The sequence below is a fragment of the Aethalodelphis obliquidens genome, unplaced genomic scaffold (genome assembly GCF_003676395.1).
Source record: "Aethalodelphis obliquidens isolate GAN/ISIS:26980383/991018 unplaced genomic scaffold, ASM367639v1 scaffold6, whole genome shotgun sequence".
Classification (NCBI taxonomy): domain Eukaryota; kingdom Metazoa; phylum Chordata; class Mammalia; order Artiodactyla; family Delphinidae; genus Aethalodelphis; species Aethalodelphis obliquidens.
The window spans coordinates 3,642,057-3,666,316 of NW_020837950.1; the positions used below are offsets into that span (position 1 = coordinate 3,642,057).

The 24,260-nt window shown below is 43.2% G+C and overlaps 1 protein-coding gene, 1 long non-coding RNA gene and 1 other non-coding gene across 6 annotated transcripts in view; 1 reads left to right on the plus strand and 2 right to left on the minus strand.

Annotated features, from left to right (window-relative positions):
• USP46 (ubiquitin specific peptidase 46) overlaps positions 1 to 24,260 on the plus strand; it is a 122,814-nt gene that overhangs the window by 32,850 nt on the left and 65,704 nt on the right. The gene's annotated exons all lie outside the window — the stretch shown is intronic.
• Positions 4,936 to 6,921, minus strand: LOC113618786 (uncharacterized). The gene is made up of 3 exons (XR_003432123.1): positions 6,852 to 6,921; positions 6,415 to 6,551; positions 4,936 to 5,709 (listed from the first exon to the last, which is right to left on the minus strand). It is a non-coding gene; the product is annotated as an uncharacterized LOC113618786 (long non-coding RNA).
• Positions 6,027 to 6,148, minus strand: LOC113619337 (small nucleolar RNA SNORA26). The gene has a single exon (XR_003432365.1). It is a non-coding gene; the product is annotated as a small nucleolar RNA SNORA26 (small nucleolar RNA).

A 24,260-nucleotide genomic window follows, 5' to 3' on the forward strand; every position in this document is an offset into this window, starting at 1 on the left:
TTGCACTCTTCTGTTTTAATTTTGACTAAGTTTTCATGTGTGGCTTTTGACATCAGATGAGTGGTTGCTGCACGGATATTATTATAACACGTTTCAGCTGGCCACAACAGTGCTTTCAAGGTTGCCAGCTATCTTTGTGAGTAGATATGACAGGTTTTTTTTTCAACCATAAAAATGAGTGACCATAATTTAGAGCAAAGAATGCACATTACACTTTGTGTAAAGTTAAGTAAATCTGCAAGCGAGACACTTGAAATGTTAAATGTAGTTTATGGTGAAGTAATGTCAAGAGCAAGAGTCTTTGGCATAAAAGGTTCAAAGAAGGCAGAGATGATACCCACGATGATGCAAGAAGTGGCTGGCCAGTCACCACGGGACATATGCAAACTGAGAGGGTCGTAATTTGTTTTGCTCAAATAACCAACTAAGAAAAAAACGGGTGAAAACTTAGACCAACTCATTCTGAAAGAAAACTTGCACCTGAAGAAATTTTCTAGCAAGATGATCTCTCCTGCTGTTGTGGTCAGTGATCCTGTAGAGGCCAAACCAAAATAGAGCTTGCACAGGAACCTGCCACTTGGGTGCATATTCAGGGCAGGCCTACAATTTTGTTTCATTGGTTTTGGAGAAGCTAAAATGAGCTGAGCTTCTTCAGACATTTTTCATTGGCTCTGTAGGTTTAAGCCACTTAACAGTGATTTAAGCAGAGTGAAACCTGTAGAGTTGAGTGTGCAAGTAGATAGCATGGAGCTAGAAGTTTATTAGGAGGAACCTAGCAAATCATTAGCTCAGAATGAGGAACTCAACATGGGAGCATTTCTAATTTCAAGTTGAGTTCATTTGAATAATCGGGTTACCTGCAGGCTGGGAGTTAAACCTTAAACAGGGAGCTAGAGATCAATGTAACTATGTGGAAACATCTCAAAAAATCGTGGCCACTTTTAGGCAGAAATATTCAGACTTGTAATAATGAAACTTTTCTGTTGTGGGAGACGTTGGAAACAGGTATTCAAGTCTGTTAGCAAGAAAAGAATCAGAAGAGACTGCAAGGAATGGTGGGCAGTTTATGACACTTTCCTCTTCTACCCCCCCTCCCCCAAGCCCCCAGTCAGGACCTGATTTTGGTCAAAAGTTAATGAAACCTCCTATTCGTTATGTAAATTCCAATTTTAAATAAATTTTCAGATATAAACTGTTCAGGTCTGCAACTTGGTATGAAAGGTAGACAAATAGGGCTCAGTTTGATCCTAACTTCTTTCATCAGAATGAGATTCCATAGGTTGAGAAGAGTTTCAAAAGGCAATACTGTGAATAGCAACATGTAAACAACACACAATCTTTTCAACAAGGACTGAGTTTTGACCTTCAGGTTTTCCATGTTTTATTTGACTGAGTGTGATGGTCCCATAAGAACACTGAGTTCAACAAGTGTGAATTTCTTATTCAGAAACTTGGGTCTTTGCCCTAGTTTCCTTACCAGTCTCTAGCATGAAGCTGCCATTATTCAGTATCAGTACTGTTGTAACCTAGATATTCAGTACATCAAAATTCCAGTGTATGGATGACAAGTCATAGCCCTGTGGTAGTGACCCTGAGAAAACTAGTTCTATTAGTTAATACTGTTTTTGTTAAACCTCCCAGAAATTCAGTTTTACATTTTGTGGAAACATGAGACAAGTCTGTGTTACCTCTGGGACGCTGCTAGCCAAAGCTGTATGGCCTACAAGGCAAAAATTATATAACCAACATAATTTTTTCCTATTGTTTTAGTTTCGTTACCAGATTTTTACAACTTGAACTTTGGATGGTGTTTTGTACTGTGTAATGAAATTTATTAAAAGTATACATAAATGACACTCCAATAAATCATACATTGATTTCTTATACTTGTTTTGATAATCTGTATTTTATTATGAAGTATTTGCTAATCCTCCATATTTTAGCCACATGCTGATAACTCTTGTGATGCAAATCTAAGTAAATTTTAACAATTGCCATACCTCTGAAAATTTCTAAATTGACTAACAGTTAAGATCTACCCTCACCTACCCACCAGTAAGGTACTAGTGAAAACACAGCATAGGAGGTGGTGTGGTGTGGTGAGGTTCCAGCTCTGGCTGTATTTGTGATCTTAAGCTTTCCATCAGTATTGGATACCTGAGGCTGCTGTAACAGATTACCGCAAACTTGGTGGCTTACTGAGACAACAGAAATGTATTCTCTCACAATTCTGTGGGCCAGAAGTAAGAAATCAACTCCACTGGATCAAATCAAGTGTATGCTCCCCCAGGAGGCTCTGGGGGACCGGGAATCAACATGTTCCTCACACCTTCCAGCTTCTGGTGGCTGCCAGCATCCCTCAGCTAGAAACTGCATCACTCCAATCTCAAGGCCAACATTAAATCTGCTTCTTCACATGGCCTCCTCTGTTCATGGAATCTCCTGCCTGCCCACAGAGATGATCCAGGATAGTTTCCCCATCTCAAGACCCTTAATCACATCTGCAGCGACCCTCTTTCCAATACGGTAACATTTACAGGTTCGAGAATCTGATCTCTTTCGGGCCTACTACACCATCTCTCTAGGTTTTCCTTCTGTCTTCACCATATAACCTCTAGAACAGTACTGCCAATAAACTTTCTGTAGCAATGGAAATGTCCTGTATCTGCTGTCCAGTACCGTAGCCCCTAGCCACAGGTGGGCTAGGGGCTTGAAACGGGGCTAATGCAACTGGGGGCCTGATTTTTTAATTTTAGTTTTGCCTTAAATAGCCACGTGTGACTAGGAGCTGTCCTACTGGGCAGCGCAGATCTAGTGTTTCTATAGTTCTAAACTCTGGACTCCAAAGCAACTAAAGAGGTGTTTTGTCTTTCCTCCAAAGTTTTACCCCCTGGCTATAAAACTGCTCACATCTTTCACCTGCTATTGTTTAGTCTAGTGGACTTCAAGCTTTTTAGCCAAAAGCCTTGTTACTAAAAAAAAAAAAAAAAAATTATCTGGAAAATCAAAGTATGAACAAGACTGTAACTGGCTGAAGTTGGTTAGTGGGAGGGGGAGGATCTGTGGCAGACCCAGGGTCTCCACCTGTCTACCCAGCCCAAGTAACTCCTCAAGGGGCAAAGAACCAACACCAGGACTCAGTGGAGTGGAGCCATTTGTGAAACCAGTGGTCATCCTTGGGATCTTTGCTAGAGCCTTCAGACTTTTGTAGTTAGCATTTGAAGTCACTTCATCTAGGCTTTTAGCCTACCGAATACCCTCTCCACCACCACACTGCTAACTAGTCACAGCACTCAATTAAGGAAGCATCACAAGCCTTTACACTGGAGGCCTCCGTCAATGGACCAGTCGCAATCACATCCACTGATCTGCTATGTTCATGGATGTGTTCACCTAGAATAGTACCTGGCCCTAGGAGGTGCTGTATCGTTTTTTATGAACATTAAAGCCAGCATTTTAGTACCATATAAATATCAAATATCAGCATTTTCATTTTGATTCAATATTACAGTGATCATACGGTATTGTCAAAATGGCCCTATAGCACTACTAAGTGCTTACTACTCACCAGGGTATTTTTAGTAACTGTCATTATTATCAACTTACAGATAAAGAAACTGAAGTTAAGAAGTAGCTGGTCTAAGATCATACAGGGTGGGGATCTGAATCTAGGCTCTTATTATGCCACTTCTAAGTAAGCCACCCACTTGAGTGAAATTTATAATTCATTCCAACACAATTAACGATAGTACTAAACTTAATTATAAATGATACTGCTCCTTGTACTATAGTCATCATGGGTTTAGGGCTCAAGTTAAATATCTGAGAACCTATAGTATGCCAGGCACTTGGTTAGACCCCAGGAATATAGTGGGAACCAAGAGGGACTTTATGGGCAGGGGCAATTAGGCAAGCTCACAGGCAACTACAAAATGTGCTTCCAAGTACGATAAGGCCATTACAGGGTGCTACAGAAATCCATAACAAGAGCACTTGGGAGGGAAGACAGTGCTTATAGAAACGTGGGAAAGTGTATGGGTGCATTCTAGGTTAAGTTACAGCATTCAGAGGCCTGAGAGGCCAGAAAGCAAGCTGCCATCTTAGAATGGTCTAAAATATACACCTTAGCCCTGCACACAAACTGCTGTCAGATCCTCCCGTAAGGTCACTTCTCTGCATCTTCACCTTGCTTTCCCCCCAAACCTTTAAACACATCCCTCCCCAGGGCCTTTGCACTTACTTTTCCTCTGCCTGAAATGCTCTTCACCCAAATATATGCAGTTGACCTTTGCACAATGCAGGGGTTAATCTGCATAATTTATAGATGGCCCTCCATGGACTATGTAGTGCTGTAGTACTTACAAATGAAAATTATCTGTGTATGAGTGGACCCATAAAGTTCAAATCCATGTTGCTCAAGGATCAACTGTATATAACCACATTATCTCCCGCAGCTCTTTCAGGTCTTCTGTAGTTAGTCATTCTCCGACCAGCTCCATCTGAAATTATCATGTCCTCCACTCAGTGCACATACACGCCCTTCCTATTTCCCTTATCTTGTTTTCCCTCTAGCGATTACACTAACATTTGTTCAATAAATTTCCTATATTAGGAAGCTAGATTTTACAGAATAATATGGAATATAAAAAGAAATGACGGGCTTCCCTGGTGGCGCAGTGGTTGGGAGTCCGCCTGCCGATGCAGGGGACAGGGGTTCGTGCCCTGGTGCGGGAGGATCCCACGTGCCGCGGAGCCGCTGGGCCCGTGAGCCATGGCCGCTGGGCCTGCGCGTCCGGAGCCTGTGCTCCGCAATGGGAGAGGCCGCAACAGTGAGAGGCCCGCGTACAGCAAAAAAAAAAAAAAAAAAAAAAAAAAAAGAAATGACGTTTAAAAAGAGGCTAAAACAATATTTTGAAATAAGCATTAAAAATGAACCCAAGGTGAATACCTTTAAGACTTCTGGAAAATGAGGTATTTGTAAACATTCAGAGCTGATCAACAGGAGTAACTCCTAGCACACACTGGGCTGTTAATCTTGCTACACTGACACATTTCTTCCCATATGAAAACTTTCCCGTCACCTCCAATACTTTCAAATTCTAACTATCTAGCATCATTGTGTCCTTTAAATTCCTTTTTACAGCTCATTATGCTACATTCATCAGAAGCATTTAACATGCTGATGGATGCTCCTTTTGTATCAAATTTTGACTTCTTTTAGGTTCAATGTAATTATATACTATAAAGAGCTTATGTTCTCAACAGTAAGTCTCTGGTCCTTAACACTCCCCGCCCCCAAACTGACCTAATCCCCATCTGAATACTTCTACCGTTTAACCAGGACACTAAATCTCAAGAGATAAGTGACTTTTCATAGTTTACCTAGCCAAAAAGGTACATATGAGGCTCCCTGTTCAGGGCTAGGCATATGTGATGGAATCTCAATTCACTACCTGAACTACTGCTTCACCTGTAATTTTACAGTATCCACTTCACAGAGCTGTGAGAGTTAAACCACCAGCACTACCCCACTGCCCTAAACTCCCAAGCCAGGGCAGATACATGGTTGCTACAAGTTACGTGAGAATAGTTGACCTCATTGGAGGCACTTGTGTGTTGTCAACTGCAGAGTGATAGTTGGTTTAAGTCAGCTAAAATACCAGTGTCAGGGCATTCCAGCTTCACTGGCTTGTACTTGTAGTCTTCAACCTATAAAAAGAAAAGTTTTAAAATTACCTTTCTGAATAGAGAAAAACAAACAAACAAAAAAACCTTTGAGGTATTCTTTTCAGTTTGTCTCAAAGGATATCCAGAAAAAGCCTTTTGTACACCTGTTCCATCATCTAGATTTTTTTCCACCTTCAGAGATGACCACAAGATCCAAATACTCTATACTGTATGGTATCCCCAGAGGAGTCTAAAAAGCAGGCCTGAAGGTACCGTCAAACCTAAGGATAAGTTTATCACTTTGCTATTAACTGTACAAATATCACTAAGGTGCTAAAACAATGAAAACCTTCTGGTTCAGCTGTGACTCCAGACAGGATCCAAAGAGGAGTTCTACAATCTCTTCTCTGGGTTTTATGGAGACTTTCTTTACCCTTCTGTGTTAGCCTCTTAAGGCACTGCGTCAGCCTTAAAAGGGCACAAGAAAGGGCGATTTGGGTTTTTCACAGGGTTCTCTACGATTTCCTGCGTTCCTCTCGTCAGTGTCCGTGGACCTCAGCAGTTTCTTTAACCGAGTCTGAAAACCCACTAGAAGCAGCTGTTCTGCTTGTGAACGTCCGTTTCCTTTGTTAAAGGAGGGCCGGCTTCGGGCCTTTGCACCAAACACGTGCTTGGGAACCCTCCGGTCGCCATTGGCCACGTGCTCGGGCCCGGCTCATTTCACCTCACTCAAGGACGGGGACATACCTGCTTTTAGAACTCAGACCGCTGCACCCACAGTCGTTGGAGACAAACTCCCCAGGCTCACGGTCGGTCCGAGACCCGCTGTTGCCGCCGCCGCTGGGCCTGGCCCGAAACCGCTGCAAAGTAGCCGCGGCTGCGCCCTGGGGAAGCAAAGCGCAAACTTGTTACCGCGCCCGGGCCTGGCCGCCGGTAAGCCTCGGGGCGGCTCGGCGCGGCTCGGCGCGGCGCGTGTGCCTAGCGCGGCCCCGAGACGGGCACGGTCGCCCGCCCCCCCCCAGGCCGCCGAGGGCTGCTCTACCCCTGCGTTCTGGCCGCCGGGAACAGTGGAGCTCCGGGCGGGCAAAGCTCGAGGGGACACGGGGCAAGCCCAGCCCCACCCGGGCCCGGGGACCGGCCGAGTGCCACCCCCCCGCCCCTTCACTGCGCTGACCCACACTCACCGCTCAATTCAGCAAGACTGAGGGCGATGCGGGCGTGCGGCGCTGAGACATTGCAGTCGGGGCGGGGCGGGGCGGGGCGGGAAGAGGAGAAGGAGAGGGTAGGGGCGGGGCGGGAGGAGGAGAAGGAGGGGATAGGGGCGGGGCGGGAGGAGGAGAAGGAGGGGGTAGGGGCGGGGCGGGCAGCCAATCCCCGGGAAGTCTCCGGAGGCGGGTGGTGCGGGTCCGGCCATTGGTGCCCGCGGTCCCTTGCCGGCAGGGGTCTTTCTGGTCTTTCCGTGGCGGCAGCATGAGCTAAGCCTACGCGGAGCAAGCTTCTCGGAAGCTCCAGGAGTCTTGACACCTCCCCAGGCTTTGGCGCTCGTGGATCTGGTTCTCTGAGGCCAACGTGCCTTCCTCTGGACTCTCCTTAGGAGGCTCTAGCAGTTACCCCAGGGCTGAGGCAGGACCCAAGAGATTCCCCTTCTTACGACTACACAAGTTCAGTATGTGTTTAGAACCTGTCCTGCTAAACTGTAAGCTTCTTGAACACTGTCACCCCATGGTCCCTCCTAAACCTGGGAGGACCAGCCTCCTTTCTTCATGCTCTCTGTTCATTCATTCGCAGCGTTCAATAAGTATGTTGGAGGGGTGGGAGTGGCGCGGGGGGGCTATGTTGGGGGTGAGGTGGGAGGGAGGGAGGGAGGGAGGCACTATAATCCTTCCCGAGGTGACGGACTCAAACTTGGCAGACGATTAAGTGGGTTTAAATTGGAGTATGTGCTAAAGTGAGAACTTCTATTCCTGTTCTAAGAGTTTACCTTCTGTTAACAAATTTAATCCTCAAAATATTTTTAATCATCCCCACATTATAGGTGGGGAAGCCGAGACATGTCGAGTAACTTTCCAAAGTAACAGAGAAGCTAACAAGTGGTGGATTTTGGATTTGAACCCTAACAGTTTGAAGGCAGAGCCCCTCAAAATGCTATACTACATTGCTCTCCTCAGGTGGGTGGAGTCGGGAGCGAAGGGAAACAAGTGGCCTGCGTTTGATTGGCTGATCAAGGTAGGCATCTCCAGTGGAGTTGGGGGTCTACAGGCACAAAGAACAGCTTATGGTAGAGCCCGGAGGTAGACTGGAAAGCACTTGACCTGTTAAGGAACCCAGAGTGTAAATGGAACTTAAGGATGTAGTAGCAGAGTGGCCTGATAAAGAGATTGGGGCTAGACCATGCAGGAGGCCCTGGGGGGAGCTTGTGTTTTATGCTGAGAACAATGGAAAGCCGTTCAAGCATTTTATTTTATTTATTTTTTATTAATTTTTTATTGGAGTATAGTTAGTTTACAATGTTGTGTTAGTTTCTGTTGTACAGCAAAGTGAATTAGTTATACATATACATATATCCACTCTTTTTTAGATTCTTTTCCTGTATAGGTCATTACAGAGTATTACGTAGAGTTCCCTGTGCTATACAGTAGGTCCTTATTAGTTGTCTATTTTATATATAGTAGTGTGTAGATGTTCAAGCATTTTAAAATGGAGGATGATAGGACCTGATGCAAGCTGTGGTTTATTAATTTATTTATTTTTGGCTGTGTTGGGTCTTCATTTCTGTGCAAGGGCTTTCTCTAGTTGCGGCGAGCTGGGGCCACTCTTCATCGCGGTGCGCGGGCCTCTCACTGTCGCGGCCTCTCTTGTTGCAGAGCACAGGCTCCAGACGCGCAGGCTCAGTAGTTGTGGCTCACGGGCTTTGTTGCTCCGCGGCATGTGGGATCCTCCCAGACCAGGGCTTGAACCCGTGTCCCCTGCATTGGCAGGCAGATTCTCAACCACTGCGCCACCAGGGAAGCCCCCAAGCTGTGGTTTAAAAATGTGATTAAGATGATTTGACGAAAAGAAATGTAATAAAATTTATCAGTAAATCCTAGCAGCCAGTCACTACCTTGCAGATATTCATAAGATCATAGTAAAATGGGTTAAGGTGGCAGAGGGAACACCCGTTCACTGTCCCTTCATCCTTCTTCTCTCAGAGTCTTCCAAACAGAGACTCTGTAGCAGGGAGCAGGCTCTGGATTGCCAAGCTGAGAATAAACAACATGACCCTGGCTGTAGGAAGATAGATGTTCCTCTTCTTTTTTACTGCCTTGCACAGAAACACATTACTCCTAGTATCTTCCTCAGACCTTTTTTTAAAAAAAATTTTTCTGGTTGTGCTGTGTGGCATATGAGATCCTAGTTCCCTGACCAGGGATTGAACCCGCGCCCCCTACAATGGAAGCGTGGAGTCTTAACCACTGGACTTCCTGGGAAGTCCCCTTCCTCAGACCTTTTTTAATCCACTTTCTTTTTTCCAATGTAGAAAAGTCCTAATAATAAACCTGAAGCTCTCTTAGTCCCATTTTTGTGGGAAAGCCCAGCTCGTTCATAGTTGATAAATGTCAGAAGAGAGGCTGACATCCATGTATAAAGAAAGAAGTGGTACATGTGAAAAGTGAGATGGATTTAACCAGCAACATGAAAATGACTTGTAATATTTTTGTATTTGTTTTGATATTTGTAATTTTTAATAATTTATTGTTGTTCATTCATTTACTCATTGTTTATATCCCATTTTAGTCCAAAAAGAATATGAATGTAGTTTATAAGACTATATTACAATGATATTTTAAAAACAGTGAGGAAATTGGATTGCAGGAAAAATAAGATAAAAGTCTGGGGCTAGTACACAGACTATAACCCATGAAGCGCTGTACACTTGCTGAAAGAAGGCCAAAAATTTTGCTCTGAGCTGCTTAGCAGTCAATGCGAAAATCAGAAAATGGAAACAAATGAGACACTCAAGAGAAGCACAAAGATTCCGGAAGGAAATTTCCTCCACGGATCTTCATAAAGAGGGCACTGCAACCAACTTCCTCAATATCAATAACCTAAAAAAATGTTTGTAATTCACATGTCCGAGATTTCTGACACCCAGGCAGAGGATTTCCTAGTCAAGGTGATTTCACATACTTAAACTCACTTAAAACAATTTTTCCCCAAGTCCTAATTATCATGTGGCAAGATGGTTATCAGTCAGGCCAGGTGACATTTGAGAAGGAAATTGCATCTGATTATGAAGCAGATAGGCCACACTCTATAAAAATACTGAAATCAGTGATCGAAAACAAGTAGTATGCTCCCATAAGAAAGATATGGCAATTTGGGTTAATTCCCTGGTCAAAGATTCAGCATTAATTTGTGTGTGTGTGTGTGTGTGTGTGTGTGTACAGTATTAGATTTTTAAGACAACTAAATCTTTAACAAGATTATAAAATTAGGAAGTTCTCAACAATAAAATCCTAAGTCCAACACAGCACATCAAAGTACAAATTTGTTTTGATGTGAAGTTAATTCATTGCTTAGAGTAAATATCAACTGAATATTCGGTTAACAAGAATTTTATCCTCTTAGAACTTAAAGTGGCCTTTAAAAATTTTTTTTATTCATTTATTTATTGGCTGCATTGGGTCTTCGTTGCTGCGTGTGGGCTTTCTCTAGTTGCGGCAAGCGGGGGCTACTCTTCATTGCGGTGCAGGGGCTTCTCACTGCGGTGGCTTCTCTTGTTGCGGAGCACGGGCTCTAGGTGCATGGGCTCCAGTAGTTGTGTCACACGGGCTCAGTAGTTGTGGCGCGTGGGCTTAGCTGCTCCGCGGCACGTGGGATCTTCCCCGACCAGGGCTCGAACCCGTGTCCCTTGAATTGGCAGGTGGATTCTTAACCACTGCGACACCAGGGAAGTCCCGCTTTTCTCTTTTCTAAAAATGACCAAGGAACTTTGAGCTCAGTGCCTTTCTAGTCTGTCCATTAATTTCTCTGAGTTTACGGAATTATTCTCAATTCTCCCTCTGACCTTTTCCTGTTGAAAAGCTAAAAAGTAAGAACCTGCCTCTAATATTTGCCCTTCAATCTCACCCTAACACTGCAGGTACAACTGAAATTTTTGGAATCACAACACATTAAAATAATCAAGAAGCCCTGAGTTCCTTCATTCTTAAATTTTTATCATGAAAATTCCCAAATATGCCCAATGATAAAATTCAGCAAGTCCCTGTGTATTTGTCTTCCAGTCAACAGCTATCAACCAAAACCAGCATTTATTTTGCATACTTGTTTCATCTATCTACCTTTTTTCTTGAAATATTTTAAAGAAGACCCCCAGATACCATGTTATTTCACCCCTCAATATTTCAGTATTAATCTCAAAAGACATAATCGTACCTGACAACAATGCCAGCATGATTGTTAAGAAAGTACACAATAATTCCAAATTCATATTCGACTTCCCCCATTGTCTAAAAATGTCTGTTTTACAGTTTGTTTGAATCAAGATTCAAACAAGGTTTACTTATTGTATTTAGTTATGTCTTCAAAGCTTAAGCCTCTTCTGGTGAAGAAAAAAATGTCCTCCTTTTTTTCTTTTCTTTTTTTTTTTTTTTTATTCCAACACCTTTAACTTTTTAAATAACAGTTTTGGAGATATAATTCAGATACCATAAAATTCACCCTTTTAAAGTGTGCAATTCAGTATTTTTTAGTATATTCAGAGAGTTGTACAGTCATCACCATTATCTAATTTCAGAACATTTTCATCGCTCCAAAAAGAAACTCTCACCCACTAGCAGCCACTCACTACCTCTCTCCTCCCCACATCCTCTGGCAACCACTAATGTACTTCCTGTCTCGTTGGATTTGCCTATTCTGGACATTTCACATAAATGGGATCGTATAATACAAGATGTGGTCTTTTGTTTCTGGCTTCTTTTACTTAGCATAATGTTTTCAAAGCTAAACAAACAAGAGTAGTGCTATGCAGTGCTGGACTTCATTCCTTTTATGGCAGAATAATATTCCATTGATTGGACATACTAAATTTTGTTTACGTGTTTATCAGCTGGTGGACAGGTCAGTTGTGCTGTGGTGTGTTCCACATGCTGGCTGATTGCTTTTTCCTGCTGCTGTTCAACTTGTGTCTTTATCCTTCTCTCAAAGACTTGAGAGAAACCTCACATTGTTGAAAACTTGGTTGTCAGACCTTAGTGTGTGAAAGAACTACCTGCCACACTTGCTAAAGGTGCAGAATTCCAGGCTTATCAGCGGAGAGTCTGGTGTAGTCTGATTGGAGAGGGGACCCAGGAATTTGCATTTTTAACCCACCAGTTGATTCTGATGCAGGTATTCCCAGAATACACTTTGAGAAATTCTGCTAGGTGTCCCTAAACCTTGATTTTAATAGCACTTGACATTTCACAGAAAAGCCATAATAGCAACTGGTAGATTATTATTATTATTATTATTATTTTTTGCGGTATGCGGGCCTCTCACTGCTGTGGCCTCTCCCGTTGCGGACCACAGGCTCCGGACGCGCAGGCTCAGCGGCCATGGCTCACAGGCCCAGCCGCTCCGCGGCATGTGGGATCCTCCCGGACCTGGGCACGAACCCGCGTCCCCTGCATCGGCAGGCGGACTCTCAACCACTGCGCCACCAGGGAAGCCCGCAACTGGTAGATTATTGACTAAGACTTTTAAAAAACAAAGTTGGAAATATTACTATAGGCTTACTATAATAAAAAGGGCCTAAGTTAATACCCTGGCTGATGTCTTCTGGGTTGGAGTTAGACGTTTGCAGGAATGATGGCCAGGAGAATTGTGTTGTGGTTGTTAATTAGCCACCCTGGAGTGAGTGAAGTAGCCAAATTTAGTTTTAAAGGCAATGAAAGCCAAATAGCCTCTAAGAATTAAATTACTGCACCAATCTTTACAGTATTGACCTCAGCATTTACAAATGTGCTCAGATTGATTAATTAGAATACTTCTTGATTCAGGAAATTTTAATTCTTAATCTGAAGCCATTTTCTGTTAGGTAACCAAGAACAAAGTAGGTTGTAAATATTCTAAGAGGACTCCTCTTTTCCTCTAGACATAGGCTACAACAAAGTACAACCATGTTTGCTTCAACACTTTTTCACTATCTAAATAGTGCATTTTAAACACCCCAAACTCCTGAGTATGAAGAGTGGTTTTCCCTTAATTTAATGACAAGGGTTTTATTCCTTCCTTCCTCCCTCCCTCCCTTCCTTTCTTTTTTTTTTTTTAAATTTCTTTTGCTGTTGACCATTTTTAAAGTCTTCATTGAAGTTGTCCCAATATTGCTTCTGTTTTTATGCTTTGGATTTTTGGCTGCATGGCATGTGGGATCTTAGCTCCCAGACCAGGGATCGAACCCTCATCCCTTGCATTGGAAGGTGAAGTCTTAACCACTGGACTGCCAGGGAAGTCTCAAGGATTTTCTTTCACTTAATAGATGAGTGATGATTTAAAGGTCTTTTAATGGTTCTTGAGCAGCCAAAGTAGCAATAGCAAATGGAGTTCCATAATGTGGGAAAAAAACCACCAGTGCTTTTTTGGGCTGTGAGAGAAAAAAATGGATTTCAGGATATGAAAACTTAGTTCTGGGCATTTATAGGGGAGTTGCCAGTAGAAGGGAGTGCTTAATTCCTGAGTAATAATAACCTCAACTTCTTGACTCATTACCCTGACTTGTAATGGGTGAGTGCCTACAGCAAAAGTATATTTTAAAAAACTTCTTATTATGAGAAATTTCAAGCATACCCCCAAATAAGGAGAAGCTTCACATACGCAGCACCAGTCTTCAGCAATTAGCAATATTTTGCCAATCTCATTTCATCTGCCCACCCACCTTTATTTTTACTCAGTCATTTTCAAGGAAATTCCAGACATTATGTCATTTCACCAGTAAAAATTTTAGTATGCATTTCTAGATTGATAAAAACATTTTAAAACATAACTATTTGCCATTATTACACCTCATAATTTCTTTTTATTATCCTCTAATACCAGGTCTATGTTCAGATTTTCCCGATTGTCTCAAGACTCTTTCTTTACAGTTGTTTTTTTCCAATCAGAATCCAAACAAGATCCACACATAGCACTTGGCTGTGTCTTTAAGTCTCTTTTATTTGATAACGATCCTCCTCCTTCACCTGATCACTGATTTATTGTAGAATTTGGGTAATTTCTCCTGTAAAATGACCCACATTCTGGATTTGTCTGTTTCCCCTTACTGGCATTTAGTGTGTTTCTTTATCTTCATTTAACTTCTTTCTTTTTCTTTTTTTAACTTGTTTGTTTTCTATAAACTGGAGATTCAAGTTGAATTTTGGGTCGAGAAAACCTTCCATACTTCTGATGCATCACGTTGCAAGGCCCGTAATGGCACACTTGTCCCATTTTTCTAGGTTTTATTAGTGGGTTGAGGTGGTGTCCTCCACTACCAAGTTAGCCATTACCCTTTCACCGAATGGCTTTAGCTTCCACTTATGCTCATTCCTTAAACTCTTGTTTCATAGCTGTAAAATAAATTACAAATTTTAAAACATCACTCGTCTTTCTCTCAAACACTATTTGATTACCCCCAAAAAACGGGTCATATGGGAAAGGCAGGGTAAACTCTTTTTTTTTTGCCTAGGCCCCCCCCCCCCCAATTTCAGAGTTATACAACCTCGATAATTACAGGAGGGTTTCATATTATCATGAATTCAGGATTTTTATATTCAGGTTTTATATTCATCAAAAGTATGTTTTTAAAATTGATGTTGGAGATGGAACCATGAAGCGTTGGCATCAGCCTTCTGAGACAGCGTTTCTCAAAGTATGGCCACAGATCGTATATATCAGAATCCCCTGGGGCATTGGTTAATATGTAAATTCCTGGTCCCCATCAAGACCTACTTGGTCAGAGTCTCTGGGAGTAGAGCCCTAGAATCTGCATGGAATCTGCATTTCTTTTTTTTTTTTTGTGGTACGCGGGCCTCTCACTGTTGTGGCCTCTCCCGTTGCGGAGCACAGGCTCCGGACGCGCAGGCTCAGCGGCCATGGCTCACGGGCCCAGCCGGTCCGCGGCATGTGGGATCTTCCCGGACCGGGGTACGAACCTGTGTCCCCTGCATCGGCAGGCGGACTCTCAACCACTGCGCCACCAGGGAAGCCCGTAATCTGCATTTCTAACAAACTTCTCCAGGCATTTCTAAAATAGCTATGGAATGGATAGCCTTATGGGATTACCTCATCAGAGCTTGGGGACAAAACACCAAGTGGGTACACACCTGAGCAGTTACTTTAAAATAAGGTCACAAGGGCTTCCCTGGTGGCGCAGTGGTTGAGAGTCCACCTGCCGATGCAGGGGACACGGGTTTGTGCCCCGGTCCGGGAAGATCCCACATGCCGCGGAGCGGCTGGACCCGTGAGCCATGGCCGCTGAGCCTGCGCGTCCGGAGCCTGTGCTCCGCAACGGGAGAGGCCACAACAGTGAGAGGCCCAAGTACCGCAAAAAATAAATAAATGAAATAAATAAGGTCACAAGATCAATGACCACTGATAATTCAAGAAAACAGAGGATGGATACATTAACTCCTTCAAGAAGGGCCCAACAGACAAGAGTAGTACTATGCAGTCCTGGACCCCATACAGTGCTCTACCCTGGTTGAGACAATCTAGGTTCTGACTACCCATTGTTACTAGACCTCTGGGAAACTTTCACAACAGTAAATCCTGTACAGCGTGGCTGTACATGACATTGAACTAATCTCTCCTGTGGATTCCCATGGACCACTGTTGTTCGCATCTGTAGCCTCAGATCCTGCACAGCTGCTGTCCACTGGGCTCCAGAGACTCCCACTGCATGATATGTGTCATCACATCAGGTAACATGGTTCTGTATCCATTAGGACATGGGGTGCCACTTGTATTTGAAGGATCACTTAGTACTGTTCTCATATGTCCTATTTTTGAATTGCTTATCTCCTCTAGGGAACATACTTTCAATATTTTATTAAAGTCCCCGAATGCTTGACATTTTGAGCAACAGATTTGTTTAGTTGGTTTTTTATATAAGTGATGATCCATTTTTGTAATTTCATTTGCCTTTATTTATTGAATTTTAAATAGCATTGTTGAATGCACTGACTCATGGGGGTTGGGGGGTGGGGAATACAGATGCTTAGAAGAAGAGCCGAGCTTGCAGACCTTGCCAATTGAATTTTCTACAGATTAGAGAAAGCTAAACTACGTCTCTCGGCATGTTTCTACCCATGTACTTGGGAAGAGAAAATGGGAATCAGGCTCCTGGGGCATAACAGAAGTCCCAGATCTCCCTGAATGAACGCATCCCCATTGTCTGTCAGTGAAGCTCTGTATTATGCCAATATCCAGCCCATGGAAAGAGCATGGCAAAGGACAGCATTGGGCAATCCAGCAGGGCCCTGCAGGGGACCGGAATTATACGCACAGCCTATTTCGAGATTCTTCAAGTTGCTGCCAAAGCCCTGGCATGGAGCTCCAGGCAGAAACCTGGCCTTGATACTATTTGATAAGGGCAGGAGTCATAAATTCAAATGCCTATGGGGGCCAGGAAGGCAGCATAAAGGAGTGAAGAGGCCTGGACAGGAGACTGGTGGATTAGGGAAATATGTCCCCACCGAAGGAAGCCACCCATCAGCTTCTCCTGGCTGTTACCAGGAACAAGGTCCCTGAATGGCTAGAGCTTTTGATATTTCAAGAAAGGCAGATAATCTGAATTTTTATGTGAATTCTCTAGATCTCAAATGTTGGCATTAATTCAAATAGATTTTAAACACTGCAATGGTTAAACTAAATATGTCTGTGCGTCATTGTTTTGGGGCTTTTGATTTAAGGAAATACAATACCTTAAATTAATACCGCAGTGAAATAGAGGAGAGCTTGTATTTCCCAGACCAAGATGGTAAAAGTTAGAGTCTATAGATGGTTTGCTGATGCTGTTAGCAGAGACTCAAACCATGAACTTTTTTTTTTAAAGAAGACAAGAATGTCTTCTTTTCCTTCTTTTTTTAAAAATAAATTTATTTATTTTAATTTTGTCTGTGTTGGGTCTTTGTTGCTGCGCGCGGGCTTTCTCTAGTTGCAGTGAGCGGGGGCTACTCTTCGTTGTGGTGCATGGGCTTCTCGTTGTGGTGGCTTCTCTTGTTGCTGAGCACGGGTTCTGGGTGCGCAGGCTTCAGTAGTTGTAGCACACGGGCTCAGTAGTTGTGGCTTGTGTGCTGTAGAGCGCAGGCTCAGTAGTTGTGGCACCCGGGCTTAGTTGCTCCGCTGCATGTGGGATCTTCCCAGACCAGGGCTCCAACCCATGTCCCCTGCACTGGCAGGCGGATTCTTAACCACTGTGCCACCAGGGAAGCCCTCAAACCATGAACTTTATAGGGATAAATTAGCTATATTTTGGTCAGTAGCCAGAGGCTAGACATTTGTAATTGTGTGCCATTTGTCATCTAGAAGCTCTGGATCAATGTATATAGATCATTGCAGAACCATAATTCAAAGTCCATGGTCTATTGATTGTGGGTCAATGGTGACATCTTCCTACAAGAAAGCCATCACATTATAGAGCTAGCCCCCTGACCCCCTTGAGTCCTCAGAGGAAGACAGAGCAGAGTATTTACATGGATTGCTTTATAAAACTCTAAGCCTTGACTTGCTGGCAAAGAAAGTAGTGAGAATTTAGGCAGACTGCTTTGCCTTTCTGAAGAGTGATAGCCAGATAGCATGTTCTGTTGAGATTGGATTTCAGTGTTGAGTTGTCTTCTAATTAGTCAGAGAGAGAAAGCATGGCTATATAATTACAACATGTGGACAGCGTGTTCTTTCATGGTTAACTAAGTGCACTTACAAAATTAATCTGGACTCTGGGAAATTAAGTTGAGTTTAAAGAGAAATTTTAGACTTAAGAAAGCACATTGAATAAAATTTTGGGTATCCTATAGAAGCCCAGGGGTGTATGGTCTAGAATTCTAGTTCTACCTCTGTCTGCAGATGATATGGGTCTTGATCATTTAAACTCTCCTGGTTCCAAGTGGGTTGAATTAGATGAATCTAACCGTAATATTCAATTGTTCTACAACTTCATTTTTTTTTAAGCTGGTTGTTTTCTGTTACTGCTTATAGTCGTTGACTATTCATTTTTCTATCTTGTTTCATTTCGAGGAGATATTAGATGAATCCTTCTGTTTGCTAGAAAAAAAATGGATGGACCTGTCACATATCTATGTTATTATTTTTATACTAGTTGGGACATGGACTGCTCATTGAGATGGGCTTAAAAGGAAATAGGATGATGTGGAATCAGTACCAAAAATATTTTGATGAGCATTATTAAGTTATATATGGTTCCCTCTGTTCTGCTATAAAAGGAAACACAATCGTTGTTTATTAAAATACAGTATTTTAATACCACAATGAAATACACACACACACACACACTCACCAAAATGGCTAAAGTTTAAAAGTCTGATAGGTCTCCGGCCTCGCTCCCGGGATACCCATCTCGGCTAGGGGGTCACTGCCGGTGCCCGCGCGGGTTGGCGCGGCGGCCTTGGGGCCTGGGCCCGGCCACCGCCTCCTCCTCCGCCGCGAGCTCCGAGGGGCCGCGAGATGCAGCCGCGGGGCCCTCCCCCCGGCGTAGTCCCCCACTAACGGGGACTTCACCTCTGTCTCCTCAGCAGACGCGGAAGACCAGCAGCATTGGCATTACTGGGCTCTAGTAATGCAGAATCTGCCTTAATCATAATTTACATTTTGACAAGATAATCCTTCAGTGATTCATATGCACATTAAAGCTTGAGAGGCGCTGATCGAGAATATTATGAAAGATCAAGAAAAAGAGGAAAATTTTTTATAGCTAAAAGATCAGGGGCAGTTTAATATTGGTAATATTTTGCCACATTTTGAAAGATAGGTAACGTTTTGTATATGTAGGACGGAGGGAGTATGTCCATATGCAAGGGGCTGCCTATGAGGAAGTCCCTTACACCAAGAAATGGCTTAATAAGAATGGGATTTTTAAAAATTCATCATACATAATAAATGCTATGAAAAGGAGGTTCAGGGACTTCCCTGGTGGTGCAGTGGTTAAGAATCCTCCTGCCAATGCAGGAGACACGGGTTCGAGTCCTGGTTAAGAATCTGCCTGCCAATGCAGGAGACACGGGTTCGAGTCCTGGTCTGGGAAGATCCCACATGACATGCCGCAGAGCAACTAAGCCCGTGCGCCACAACTACTGAGCCTGCGCTCTAGAGCCCGTGAGCCACAACTGCTGAGCCCATGTGCCACAACTACTGAAGCTCACGCACCTAGAGCCTGTGCTCCGCAACAGAGAAGCCACCACAATGAGAAGCCTGCGCACCGCAACGAAGACCCAATGCAGCCAAAAATAAATAAATAAAATAATTAATTTAAAAAAAAAAGAGGTTCAAAGGTGGAAGTGGTTAACTGCAGGAAGGGATCTAGGAAGCCTTCAGAGACAGATGAGATACATTTTGAAGGAAAAGGAGGAGTTTTTCAGGTTGAAAGAGGGAAGAGCATTCACTTAAAAATTATGCAAATGCAATAATTGGTCGAGGCAGTCCCTGTATTTTATACTTCTCAATCTTCACAGACCTAAAACAATGCTGATTTAGACCATGAAAAAAAAAAAGTCTGATAATATTAAGTATAGGTAGGATGTGAAGCAACAGGAACTCTGACACTCTGCTAGTGCAAGTATTAGTATGACCACTTTAAAAACCGGTTTGGCATTATCACCCCATTTGAACACATGCCTACCCTATGGCCCAGCAACTTACACCTAAATGTATATCCAACAGAAATGTGTGCCCATGTTCACCAAAGGACACATATAAGAACGTCCATAGAAGCATTTTTGGTTTTGTTTTTTGCGGTATGCGGGCCTCTCACTGCCGTGGCCTCTCCCATTGCGGAGCACAGGCTCCGGACGCGCAGGCCCAGCGGCCACGGCCCACGGGCCCAGCCGCTCCGCAGCACATGGGATCCTCCCGGACCGGGGCAAGAACCCGCGTCCCCTGCATCGGCAGGCAGACTCCCAACCACTGCGCCACCAGGGAAGCCCCATAGAAGCATTTTTGGTAATAGCCTCAAGCTGGAAACAAACCAAATACCTGATGGTGTTGAATTTGTATATAAACTGTGACATCTTCATACAACACGATACTATACAGCAACAAAAACTAACAAACTGCAGCTTTTCTGAGCAACATGGCTGAATCTCATAATACTGAGCAAAAGAAGCCAGGCAAAAAAGAGTTACACACTGCATGATTTTATTTATAGCAACACAAACAGAAAACTCAGGCAAAACTAAGCTATGGATTTAGAAGTCAGTGTAGGGGTTACCTTTGGGGGAGAGAGCATAGTGGTTGAGAGGAGTGTGGGCGAGGACTTCAGGGTGCTGGTTATGTTCTATTTCTTTACCTGGGTGGTGGTGCACAGGTGTGCCTGTTTTGTGACAGTTCACTTAAGATTTATGCATGTATTTATGTTTTAATTAAAAATTAAATTTTCTGAATGTTTGTTTTAAGTTAAAATATTAAAAACACACGAAGGTTTCATGCTTTGTGCTTAGACATGATATCAACAGCTCTTTTAGTAATAACCTATAGGAATCAATAATAGCTGTTGCTGAAACATTCTTTTATAACAGTGACTTCAACTAAATGGCTCATAATTACCCACCCCCAAAAGAAGATAAGTAAGCTATCTTGAATTATCCTTTTTATTCAAAAATAAAGTCTAAACAGCAATGAGTATAGTGTGCTTCAAATGGAAACATCTACAGTATCATTGTTTCAAAGGTTCCAGTTGAACCAGAATTCCATCAAAAACAGCATAAATCACTTGTAATAATTTGAATCAATTAGTACTCTTGAAACTTTTGAATCTATTTACCTAGTTCATGCAGAGCTTGAAAGGCTTATCAAATGAGTATGTATAGCATTCAGAGCTGTCAGCTCCTCAGAGCCTCTCTCTTTTTGGTCACTGGTAACAGCGAGTGATGACTGGCATGTGTATAGTGCTTTTCAAGGTACATAGCACCACAGCCACCAGTAGGAGGATCTGCTCATGTGGCCTTATCAGTGTTACCCTTCATTTGGCTGTCTGACCCTATTTTCTGAGAAGAAATGCAAGAGTAGAACCCTAAACCTTCACTGGGGACAAAGTTGTACAGTGAGAGAGTTCAGGACAGTCTTATCTTGTTTTCGATGAACCACATGGTTGCCAGCTTTCTAGAAGGGCATGATCACAAAAGGAGAATTACAGGTGTTGCTGCCTGAGGGAAGTCTCATTCCAGGTGCCACTTGTGAATCCCTGCCCTTCCACCAGGTGGCAGTGGTGGTCGGGAGGCTGTTAAAACTATGGAAGTGATCACATATGGGCTGGGAGCATACTAGGGTATAATCTGGTGAGAAGGCATACATCTTTCCTTTATTGTAAATAGTGTTTATGGACATGGAAGGAATGTAAATGCCCCCAAAGAAAGCCTGTTCGAAATCTGATTAGGCTATTAGAACAACTATTCTCTTACCCTAGAGAGTCTTCTTCTAATCTTATCCTTTCAATCGCCCATTCAACAAATATTTATTGAGTGCCTTCGATGTGCCTTACTATTCTAAGGGGTATGGCAGTAAACAATGCAGTCAAAACCTCTAAGGAGCGATGGAGCGTCTATTCCTGTCTACTAAGAAGATGGAGGCCATCTCATGTTAATTTCCTCAATCTGGGATGTACTTCCTCCTTTCCAAAGCTCTTGGGCCCTTGACGTGACCCGTACCCTTCTAATAAGGGCACTCCACCAAGCCTTACTTGTAGATTCACTAGCTCCTCACATTTTGATGACAAATGTACTAATAATTATGGTAAAAGGGATAAATAAGATGACCAAACCCTTCCATTGATTCCCTTGCCTCCCTTAAGGTGCTGAGATCTCTCCTTATTTTATGACCAAATCTCTCTAGAAGTCTTATTTCTAAATGAGGGAAGCTCATTTGCTTCAACTTCCTTGCCACACACTTACCTTCTAAACCCTGCCCTCCTCATACCCGTGAGGGCTGTAAATTCTATATAATTCAGATCAGAACTTGGAGGAAAGAGAAAACCACCAGGAAAGCAGGGTGGTGAGTAAAATGGTTCTGACTAAGTGAGCCAAGTGTTGTAGGTAAAGAATTAATTACCTGTCAATTATCTGAGAGACTCCTGTGTGCACCTAGCATTGTGCCAGGCATTTCAGGTTTCTAAAGAAACGTCAAGGGACTTCCCTGGCAGTCCAGTGAGTGAGACTTTGCCTTCCAATCCGGGGGGGCTGGCGGGGTGTGGGTTTGCTCCCTGGCCGGAGAGCCGGAATCCCACATGCCTTGCAGCCAGGAAGCCAAGGCATGGAACAGGAGCAAAGTTGTAACAAATTCAATAAGGACTTTAAAAATGGTCCACATCAAAAAAAAAAAAAAAAAAAAATCTTAAAGAAACGTCAGAAGTGACCTCTGATAAAAACCTACCAAGAAAGGTGAAACTGGGAAGTCTTCCTCTGGAAGTGAGCTTTGAACGGAGTTTTGAGGAGTGAGTGGACTTGAAATAGAAGGAAGAATAATCATCGGAGGGTGAGGCTGCAGGCCTGGAAGCATGGAGAGTGATGTAAATATTTGATTTAAAGGAGGCACTTGCAAACAAGGCAGAGACCCATTCCATGAAGGTAATTTTGAGCTCTTCAGTTGTCTAGTTCCCTATCTCTTCTCCCCTTGAAAGCCGAACACCTTTAGTCTGCTTTCTCACCTCCCTCTTATTTATGAATCCATTCCAATATGGATTATCTAATTTCCAATATCCTAACTGTTCCATGCAAACTGCCTTTGATAGAATTCAAAGAACTTTTGAGTAATAGGTTCTGGTGAAATAATGCTTAAATGAATCTGGGCAAGTTACTTAAACTCTCTGAGCTTCAGTTTTCTCTAAAATGAGGATTATATATATGCCTTCCTCATAGGGCTGTCAGAAGGATTAAATGCACGTTAAAGTTTTGGTCAAGAATTGAACATTGTTACTATTATTAATCATCTTCTTTGATCTCTTAGCTGTTTTTGATACTTTCGACTACCTCCTCCCATCTTAAAATACTCTGGAGTTTGCGATGTTGCATGTTTGTTTGCTTTTCTTCTACCACGTTAGCAGCACTGTGTTAGTTTTCTTTGGCTGCTCTTCCTCCGTCTGATCTTGCATGGGGGAGCTCTTTCTGACTAGCCCTTTATCTATTCTCAGTCAAAGCTCCTTGGCAGGGCTTCCCTGGTGGCGCAGTGGTTGGGAGTCCGCCTGCCGATGCAGGGGACGCGGGTTCGTGCCCCGGTCCGGGAAGATCCCACATGCCGCGGAGCGGCTAGGCCCGTGAGCCATGGCCGCTGAGCCTGCGTGTCCGGAGCCTGTGCTCCTTAATGGGAGAGGTCACAACAGTAAGAGGCCCGCGTACCGCAAAAAAAACAAACAAAACTCCTTGGCAGGACTTCCCTGGTGGTGCAGTGGCTGAGAATCCGCCTGCCAACGCAGGGGACACGGGTTTGAGCCCTGGTCTGGGAAGATCCCACTTGCCGCGGAGCAAGTAAGCCTGCATGCCACAACTACTGAGCCTGTGTTCTAAGAAGACCCAATGCAGCCAAAAATAAATAAATAAATCCATAAAAAAAGAAAACCTCCTTGGCAAAACTCTTCCTAGGCAATTTCATCCATAACCACATGTCCTCTGTTATCTTCTATATATTAATTACCTTTAGGTTTATCTCCAGTCCAGACATCTCTTCTGAGCCCCAGTGGTACCTGATATAACTTTTCAGGTGTTTCATGGTTATCTCCAACTCAACACCTCTGAAACCAAGTTCACTTCTCAACCACCTACACCTGCACCTTCTCCTCCAGCATTCCCTATTATAAAAAATGACATTCCTTTTCATTCTAGTCAGAAACTTGGGTCTCATCTTTGACTTATCCTTGTCCCTCATCCCAGTAAATCACCAAATTCAGCTAACTACCTCCAAAAAAATGTCTTTCATCTATCTGCTTCTCCCCTTTCCATTGCTATTCCTTACCTAAACCCAGGCTCCCAGCAGCTCTGGGACTCCCTTTCCACAGATTTCTAACTGACCTCCCCTAGAGCCCTTTTGCTCTCCTTCAACCGTCTTTCCCCACACAGTAGCCAGCTACAGTCATCTCTTCTTTCAGTTAATCAAAATGTATTAACAAATAGAAATCGAATCATGTTCCAACCTAGCTTAAGAGTCCTTCAATGGCATTTCAGTCGGCACTTCAAAATAAGCCAATTGTTTCAAAGACTTAGGGAATCTTAACCACGCATAAATACACGCATGATTTTAGATGCAGTTTCCCCGTTGTAGGGACTCACTCCAAAGTTAGCTTATCCTTATTTTACACTAAGTACGTGCAAAAAGTAGTGAAGACATTCATAAACAGTTTCACATGAGAAATCGAGCAGTACGAGTGCCGTGACTGC